This window comes from Colius striatus, unplaced genomic scaffold (assembly GCF_028858725.1).
Source record: "Colius striatus isolate bColStr4 unplaced genomic scaffold, bColStr4.1.hap1 scaffold_36, whole genome shotgun sequence".
Taxonomy (NCBI): domain Eukaryota; kingdom Metazoa; phylum Chordata; class Aves; order Coliiformes; family Coliidae; genus Colius; species Colius striatus.
The window spans coordinates 516,061-526,439 of NW_026908520.1; positions in this window are offsets into that span (position 1 = coordinate 516,061).

The window sequence follows — 10,379 nt, forward strand, 5'->3', positions numbered from 1 at the left end:
TTACACCACAATACGAAGCGGGGATAGGTCATAAATATGTAATAGGCACTTCTGCGCACCCCTACCTGTACCCTGTACGTAGCCCTTTGTTATACAATAAGGTGCACGAGCTGGGCAGAATTATCTCCCTCGCACCCACCGGCGCAATACATACCTGGTTCATAACCCTTCACCGTGTGGTAGAGTTTGTTCCGCACGTCAATTGGCGAGCCAGGCAGGAGACCCTCTCGGCCCGGCTGCTGGACCGGGCGGGGCGTGGGACATTCTGGGTGCGCCACCAGACTGTTTCTCCAGAGAGTCTCCCATCCCCATCCCATCGCTGCAGGGGAAGAGACCGACCGGCGAGCGGGCCGGGAACGTAAACTGGGAAGCCTGCAGGGGTATAGGGGATGAGTCCATAAGCCGCGTATGGGACACCTCACGCTGTGACGGGGAGTAGCGGAGATCACCAAGACCCTGTAAGTTGTAAAGGGGGGTATAAGTACCCCTTGCGCCCGGGTGAGGGAGCGATACTGCTCGCCCCTGGGGAATTAGCGAGTTCGCTGGTACGGTAACTTGGGCGCTCCTCGCTGGGACAGCGGGGGCAACGTGTGTGGTATATAATTGCTTGCAGAATTGCTGTACCGGTACCGTGCATATTTTAGCATGGCTAAAGTTACCAAAGCAAGTAGCGATTATGCATTGCAAAGCTCACCAAAACGGAACAGCTGCACAAGAGGTAGCCAATTCGGCGGCAGATCAGGAAGCAAAGACAGCAGCTGAAAAAGGTACAGCAGAGATACCCTCTCTGATTCCGGATGGAAAAATCCCAATCAACCAAATTCCTAACCATTCAAAAGACGACCAGAAATCGATTCAGGATTTAGGGGGAAAACCAGAGAACAACGGTTGGGCTACAGCAGCACAGGTGACAGTAGCGGTGCCGAGCACGTTACTTTTGGGTTATAATCCTGGTTGAACATAGAAAGTCTCACTGGGGAGTCAAAGCCCTACGTAAGTATCTGAGCAAACGCATTGTCGCCTGTAACTTGTACACAACCATCAAACAAGAAACACAACAATGTGAGATCTGGGAAGGGTACTTCCCCTGGACAGTGGTGGCAAATTGACTTTTCAGAACTTGAAAGAAAAAGGGGGTTCCAATATCTACTTGTACTAACTGATACCTTTTCAGGACGGCCAGAAGCATTCCCTTGCCAAACAAACAAGGCTAAAGAGGTAACTAAGGCTTTACTACATGAAGTAATACCGAGATTTGGGATCCCAGCAGTAATATCCTCAGACAGAGACCCTCATTTTGTGACCAAAATTACCCAACAAATTAGTCGGGTTCTGGGGATAGACTGGCAGTTGCACACTCCCTAAAGACCCCAAGCAACGGGCCAGGTAAAGAAGACGAACCACTTCCTTAAATTACAGATTGAAAAATTGTGCCGAGAAACCGGACTAGCCTGGCCTCTGTTACGACCTCTAGCCTTGTTGCGAACAAGAACCAAACTGAGGACTAAGGAGACATTAAGTCCCTTCAAAATACTCTATGGAAGACCCTCTTCAGTTCAGGGGGGAACCTCAACAAAAGCTGCTGCCGAGATGTTAACTGACTACATAATAAGCTTAAAAAAAAAAAAAACCAAACAAAAGACCTCAGAAAAGTAGAAAAACTGGTTCTGTGGAACAGAGCTCCTGGCTTGGAGCAGGCTAAAGGACAGGAGCTTTTCTGTCCCTGAATTAGGTGAAAGAATCAGCTTTCGGCTGCCGCTCTGGAAAGAGAGGAGATGTGAGCATGCTAGCAGGCAGCAGCACGGCCAGGTGCATCCCACCAGCCAGAGCCCATCAGCACACAGCAGCCCGAGCGGAGGGACGGTCGGTGGAGCAACACGCCCGTACCTCTCAGGCGTCCAGCTGCGGTTCAGATCGGGCTGGGAAAGTCTCCTCTCCCCCGCGCCGAGAAGAGAAAATGGCGTTCAAAATGGCGGCGAAAACGGCGGGAATTTTCTGATTGGCTGCTGGCGCGCGGGGCACCCGGCAGGAGAGAGAGCTTAAAAAAAGCTGCGGTATGGCTTTTCGCCACCGGGTGGCAGCGGCGAGCGCAACGTTCCGATTGGCGGCGGCGTTGCCGGGCAACGGCGACGCGCGATCCCGATTGGCCGCGAAATTCAAAATGGCGGCAAAACGACGGCGCTTTCCGATTGGCCGCGGGCGGGCACGTGAAGCAGGAACGGGCGACGCGCGATTCCGATTGGCCGAAAAATCCAAGATGGCCGCGAGAGGACGCGGCCTTCCGATTGGCTCGGGCGTTGCTAAGCGACGCCGACGGGAGATTCCGATTGGCCGAAAAATTCAAGATGGCCGCGAGAAGACGCGGCGTTCCGATTGGCTCGGGCACTGCTAAGCGACGCCGATACGCGATTCCCATTGGCCGAGAAATTCAAGATGGCGGACGAAGCGACGCCGCTTTCCGATTGGCCGCGGGCGGCCACGTGAACCGGGAACGGGCGACGCGCGATTCCGATTGGCCGGCAGGTAAAAAAGCCGAAAAAACTCGAAAAAAAGCAGAAAAAACCCAAAGAAGCGGCAGTAAAAAAGCAGAAAAAAAACCCAGAAGCAAGGGAGATTAAAGGCGGAAGCGAGGGAGCGATCAGGGAGAAGAAATTGGTGAAGAAAGGCAGAAAAGTGGCAGGAAAATATAGAAAACCGCGGGAAAAAAGTAGAAAATGCACAGAGAAAAGGCTGAGAGAAGGCAGAGGGAGGACAGAAGAGAGGCAGGAGAACGGCGGGAAAAAATAGCAGAAGAGAGACAGAAAACGTTGGAAACGAATTTTGAAACGACAGGAAAAACGGCAGTTCAAAGGCTGAGCAACGGCACTAAAACGTGGCAGGAAGCAAGAAGTAAGGCAGGAGAAATACAGAAGAAAGGCAGAAAACCGGTAGAAAATCGGTAGGGAAAAGGTAGAAGAGAAAGGCACAACAAACAGATGAAACGCAGATTAAAGCCTGCCATCTCGTTTCTCGCCACTGGGTGGCAGCGCCGCGCGGCTCCCGGGCTGCGATCTCGTTTTCCGCCACTGGGTGGCAGCGCCGCGCGGCTCCCGGGCTGCGATCTCGTTTTCCGCCACTGGGTGGCAGCGCCGAGTGCTGTGTGCATAAAATATATTCCACCAAGCCCTCCAATTATCAGTCAAATTCTCTAACATTCAGATATATACCCGCATTATATTCAGAGGAGTAGTCTAGTTATCATGCACAAATTCTGTATGTGTAAATATATGCACACTGTAAAACCAATCAAGTCTTCCAATTATCAGTCAATCCTTTCAGATTCAGAAAGCTACCTGTCATAAATTCAGAAGAATACTCCAATTCTCTGGAAAGAATTCTCTATCTTTTATACTGTGTGCACAAAGTACATTCCACCAAGCCCTCCAATTATCACCCAAATCCTGCAACTTTCAGATATATACCAGCATTAAATTCAGAGGAGTAGTCTAGTTATCAGGCACAAATTCTGTATATATAAATCTGTGCACACGGTAAAATCAATCAAGTCTTCCAATTATCAGTCACATCCTTTCAGTTTCAGAAAGCTACCTGTCATAAATTCAGAAGAATACTCCAATTCTCAAATGATAATTCTGTACCTTTGTACTCTGTGCACAAAGTACATTCCACCAAGCCCTCCAATTACAAGCCAAATTCTTTTACTTTCAGATATATACCAGCAAAAAATTCACGTGAGTAGTCTAGTTATCAGGCACAAATTCCGTATGTCTAAATCTGTGCAAACTGTAAAATCAATCAAGGCTTCCAATTATCAGTCAAATCCTTTCACTTTCAGAAACCTACCTGTCATAAATTCAGAAGAATACTCCAATTCTCTGGAAAGAATTCTGTATATTTATACTGTGTGCACAAAGTACATTCCACCAAGACCTCCAATAATCAAAAAATTCTTTAACTTTCAGATATATACCAGCATTAAATTCAGAGGAGTAGTCTACTTATCAGGCACAAATTCTGTATATATAAATCTGTGCACACGGTAAAATCAATCAAGTCTTCCAATTATCAGTCAAATCCTTTCAGTTTCAGAAAGCCACCTGTAATAAATTCAGAAGAATACTGTAACTCTCTGGAATAAATTCTGTATCTTTATACTGTGTGCACAAGGTACATTCCACAAAGTACTCAAATTATCAGCCAAATTCTGCAACGTTCAGATATATACCAGCATTAAATTCAGAGGAGCACTCTAGTTGTCAGGCACAAATTCTGTATGTTGTATTGTGTACACACAGTAAATTCAACCATGTCCTCCAATTATCGGTCAAATCCTTTCGGATTCAGAAAGCTACCTGTCCTAAATTCAAAAGAATACTGTAATTCTCTGGAAAGAATTCTCTATCTTTTATACTGTGTGCACAAAGTACATTCCTCCAGGCCATCCAATTACCAGCCAAAATTCTGTAACTTTCAGATACATACAAGCATTAAATTCAGAGGAGTAGTCTACTTATCAGGCACAAATTCTGTATGTCTAAATCTCTGCACACTGTAAAATCAATCAAGTCTTCCAATTATCAGTCACATCCCTTCAGTTTCAAAACGCTACCTGTAATAAATTCAGAAGAATACTCCAATTCTCAAGTGATAATTCTGTATCTTTCTACTCTGTGCACAAAGTACATTCCACCAAGCCCTCCAATTACAAGCCAAATTCTTTTACTTTCAGATATATACCAGCAAAAAATTCACGTGAGTAGTCTAGTTATCAGGCACAAATTCTGTACGTCTCAATCTGTGCAAACTGTAAAATCAATCAAGGCTTCCAATTATCAGTCAAATCCTTTCACTTTCAGAAACCTACCTGTCATAAATTCAGAAGAATACTCCAATTCTCTAGAAAGAATTCTATCTATTTCTACTGTGTACACAGACTATTTTCCACCAAGACCTCGAATTATCAGCCAAATTCTGCAAATTTAAGATGTATACAAGCATCAAATTCAGAAGAGTAGTCTAGTTATCAGGCAAAAATTCTTTATGTGTAAATCTCAGCACACTATAAAATGAATCAAAGCTTCCAATTATCAGTCAAATCCTTTCAGTTTCAGAAAGCTACCTATAATAAATTCAGAAGAATACTCCAATTCTCTGAAAACAATTCTGTATCTTTTATACTGTGTGCACAAAATACATTCCACCAAGTCCTCAAGTTATCAGCCAAAATTCTTTAACTTTCAGATATATACCAGCATTAAATTCAGAGGAGTAGTCTAGTTATCAAGCACAAATTCTGTATGTGTAAATTTGTGTACACTGTAAAATCAATCAAGTCTTCCAATTATCAGTCAAATCCTATCACTTTAAGAAAGCTACCTGTCATAAATTCAGAAGAATACTCCAAGCCTTGGACGAGAATTCCGTATGTTTATACTGTGTGCACAAATTATATTCCACCAAGCTCTCCAAGTATCAGAAAATTCTATAACTTTCAGATATATACCTGCATTAAATTCAAAGGAGTAGTCTAGTTGTCAGGCACAAATTCTGTATGTTGTATTGTGTACACACAGTAAATTCAAACATGTCCTCGAATTATCAGTCAAATCCTTTTAGTTTCAGAAAGTTACCTTTCATACATTCAGAAGAATATTCCAATTCTTAGACGAGAAATATGTATTTTTATACTGTGTACACAAAGTACATTCAATAAAGCACTCGAATTATCAACCAAATTCTGTAACTTTCAGATATATACCACCATTAAAGTCAGAGGAGTAGTCTAGTTACCATTTTTAACCAACACCGAGCTCTTTTCAGCAGCAGGACACCCGAGCCCTCATTACAAGGCCGAGGCCAGTAACGCAGCAGGAGGAAAGCCACGTGTATCCCCGTATCAGGTGCCTCTGGGAAAGAGGAGAAGCAAAGCCCACTGAACATCGATCAGTATCCTGTAGCTGTGGCACACGCCTGACGTGGCCCTCCCATCCTGCAACCGAGACGCCCTGAAGGGACAAAAAAGGGCTGAGCTGCCCCAAGGTCTCATTGCTCACCCCTGCCCCTCACTGAGCCAATCTGCTTGAACCCTTGAAAAGACTCAGTTGCTCATATACGTGGGGACAAGGACAGGAAAACTCAGTTCCTACTTGGTTGCTACCTTAGAGAGCAGTACTCGGAGGCAAGGCACTGATCCCAGGCATCACTCAGCTGGGTAAGAGCCAGTCAGCGCCAGCACAGCCCGGTGGGATGTGGACAGCCAGACACTCCCCAGGCCAGGCAGGACTCTGCCGCAGCACAACCAAACTCAACCTGCTGCCTCCAGCTCCTCCACCAAGCTGGAAAAGCCTCTTTTTCTGCTGTTTAGGTTACGTTGCACATCAAGAGAGCTGTGCCAGGTGGGTGCTGTTAGGAAGCTGCGTGTTTGTGTGTGTGTGTGTGAAGGCAGTGGGGCTGCACAGCCTCATACTCACAAACTGCCGCCCGAGCTTGGCTTTGACGCGCTCGGCCTCGCTCTCAGCGGGGTGCGGGGCGTAGCTGAGGGCACCCATGCGGTTGCTTATCCACAGACGGGCTCTTCCTCGTGTAGAAGGAGCAGGTGCGGAAGCAGCTGAAGGGAGCGTCCTGCACGGCCGTGCCGAGCTGGGGGTCGCAGGGGGGATGTGTGCAGTCATCCTCCAGGCGCCAGGCCTCCCCTGGGGAGCAGAAGGACAAACCACCCCGGTCAGAGCCACAGCCTGGGCTACGTCCTACCGCTCCAGCCATTGGTGGGGGTCCCAGTGGACGGCCCAGCCCAGCCCCCCTCTGCCCACCCCACACCCAGCAGCACGGAGTCACAGAACGGTTTCAGCTGGAAGAGAGCTTGAAGCTCGTCGAGCGCAGCCTTTGTCCCAGCCCTATCGCCCACCAGCCCACTTCCCGTAGTGCAACATCCACCCGGCTCTGAAATCCCTCCAGGGACGGTCACTCCTGCACCTCCCTGGGCAGCCGCTCCAACGCCTGACAACCCTGTCAGCAAAGAAATTCCTCCTCAGATCCAGCTTGAACCTCCCCTGGTGCAACTTGCGGCCGTCTCCTCTCGTTCTATTGCTTGCTACTGGGGAGGACAGACCCACTCCCACCTCGCTACAGCTTCCTTTCAGGTAGTCGCAGAGAGCGAGAAGGGCTCCTCTGACCCTTGTTTTCTCCCCCAAATCCCTCCGTGGGCACCCTACAGCCCCCACAGCTGGAGGGCACATCCCTGCCACAAGCCCCTGGCCATTCCTTGCCCCCACCTGCCCCAGGCAGCACTCCCTGCTCCCGCCCTGCGCAGCCTCGTGTACCCACAGCTCCCAACATCTTTCTGGCAGGAATCAGTTAAAAACAGTCAAGCGTAACAAAGACTTGGCCAGAGTCAGGACCTCCGAGCGCTGCTGCAGGATTCAGTATTATTACTCAGAATAAAGGGAAAATCAGAAATTGAGAAAGACACGATTCACTGTAAAATAACACCACGATAAGAAACCCCAGCTCACTGGAATTCGAACCAGTAGAGGCCTTGAAGACCCCGAATGCTGAAAACAAAGAAGCTGGAGGGCAGACAGCTGCAGATAAGAAGGACTCGGAATGTGGAAAACAGAATTGCTTGCCTTCTGCTCCGTGGCATGGAAATCTACCGGAGACGCTGCACCAGTACAAACCGGAAGGAGCCTTACACCACAATACGAAGCGGGGATAGGTCATAAATATGTAATAGGCACTTCTGCGCACCCCTACCTGTACCCTGTACGTAGCCCTTTGTTATACAATAAGGTGCACGAGCTGGGCAGAATTATCTCCCTCGCACCCACCGGCGCAATACATACCTGGTTCATAACCCTTCACCGTGTGGTAGAGTTTGTTCCGCACGTCAATTGGCGAGCCAGGCAGGAGACCCTCTCGGCCCGGCTGCTGGACCGGGCGGGGCGTGGGACATTCTGGGTGCGCCACCAGACTGTTTCTCCAGAGAGTCTCCCATCCCCATCCCATCGCTGCAGGGGAAGAGACCGACCGGCGAGCGGGCCGGGAACGTAAACTGGGAAGCCTGCAGGGGTATAGGGGATGAGTCCATAAGCCGCGTATGGGACACCTCACGCTGTGACGGGGAGTAGCGGAGATCACCAAGACCCTGTAAGTTGTAAAGGGGGGTATAAGTACCCCTTGCGCCCGGGTGAGGGAGCGATACTGCTCGCCCCTGGGGAATTAGCGAGTTCGCTGGTACGGTAACTTGGGCGCTCCTCGCTGGGACAGCGGGGGCAACGTGTGTGGTATATAATTGCTTGCAGAATTGCTGTACCGGTACCGTGCATATTTTAGCATGGCTAAAGTTACCAAAGCAAGTAGCGATTATGCATTGCAAAGCTCACCAAAACGGAACAGCTGCACAAGAGGTAGCCAATTCGGCGGCAGATCAGGAAGCAAAGACAGCAGCTGAAAAAGGTACAGCAGAGATACCCTCTCTGATTCCGGATGGAAAAATCCCAATCAACCAAATTCCTAACCATTCAAAAGACGACCAGAAATCGATTCAGGATTTAGGGGGAAAACCAGAGAACAACGGTTGGGCTACAGCAGCACAGGTGACAGTAGCGGTGCCGAGCACGTTACTTTTGGGTTATAATCCTGGTTGAACATAGAAAGTCTCACTGGGGAGTCAAAGCCCTACGTAAGTATCTGAGCAAACGCATTGTCGCCTGTAACTTGTACACAACCATCAAACAAGAAACACAACAATGTGAGATCTGGGAAGGGTACTTCCCCTGGACAGTGGTGGCAAATTGACTTTTCAGAACTTGAAAGAAAAAGGGGGTTCCAATATCTACTTGTACTAACTGATACCTTTTCAGGACGGCCAGAAGCATTCCCTTGCCAAACAAACAAGGCTAAAGAGGTAACTAAGGCTTTACTACATGAAGTAATACCGAGATTTGGGATCCCAGCAGTAATATCCTCAGACAGAGACCCTCATTTTGTGACCAAAATTACCCAACAAATTAGTCGGGTTCTGGGGATAGACTGGCAGTTGCACACTCCCTAAAGACCCCAAGCAACGGGCCAGGTAAAGAAGACGAACCACTTCCTTAAATTACAGATTGAAAAATTGTGCCGAGAAACCGGACTAGCCTGGCCTCTGTTACGACCTCTAGCCTTGTTGCGAACAAGAACCAAACTGAGGACTAAGGAGACATTAAGTCCCTTCAAAATACTCTATGGAAGACCCTCTTCAGTTCAGGGGGGAACCTCAACAAAAGCTGCTGCCGAGATGTTAACTGACTACATAATAAGCTTAAAAAAAAAAAAAAACCAAACAAAAGACCTCAGAAAAGTAGAAAAACTGGTTCTGTGGAACAGAGCTCCTGGCTTGGAGCAGGCTAAAGGACAGGAGCTTTTCTGTCCCTGAATTAGGTGAAAGAATCAGCTTTCGGCTGCCGCTCTGGAAAGAGAGGAGATGTGAGCATGCTAGCAGGCAGCAGCACGGCCAGGTGCATCCCACCAGCCAGAGCCCATCAGCACACAGCAGCCCGAGCGGAGGGACGGTCGGTGGAGCAACACGCCCGTACCTCTCAGGCGTCCAGCTGCGGTTCAGATCGGGCTGGGAAAGTCTCCTCTCCCCCGCGCCGAGAAGAGAAAATGGCGTTCAAAATGGCGGCGAAAACGGCGGGAATTTTCTGATTGGCTGCTGGCGCGCGGGGCACCCGGCAGGAGAGAGAGCTTAAAAAAAGCTGCGGTATGGCTTTTCGCCACCGGGTGGCAGCGGCGAGCGCAACGTTCCGATTGGCGGCGGCGTTGCCGGGCAACGGCGACGCGCGATCCCGATTGGCCGCGAAATTCAAAATGGCGGCAAAACGACGGCGCTTTCCGATTGGCCGCGGGCGGGCACGTGAAGCAGGAACGGGCGACGCGCGATTCCGATTGGCCGAAAAATCCAAGATGGCCGCGAGAGGACGCGGCCTTCCGATTGGCTCGGGCGTTGCTAAGCGACGCCGACGGGAGATTCCGATTGGCCGAAAAATTCAAGATGGCCGCGAGAAGACGCGGCGTTCCGATTGGCTCGGGCACTGCTAAGCGACGCCGATACGCGATTCCCATTGGCCGAGAAATTCAAGATGGCGGACGAAGCGACGCCGCTTTCCGATTGGCCGCGGGCGGCCACGTGAACCGGGAACGGGCGACGCGCGATTCCGATTGGCCGGCAGGTAAAAAAGCCGAAAAAACTCGAAAAAAAGCAGAAAAAACCCAAAGAAGCGGCAGTAAAAAAGCAGAAAAAAAACCCAGAAGCAAGGGAGATTAAAGGCGGAAGCGAGGGAGCGATCAGGGAGAAGAAATTGGTGAAGAAAGGCAGAAAAGTGGCAGGAAAATATAGA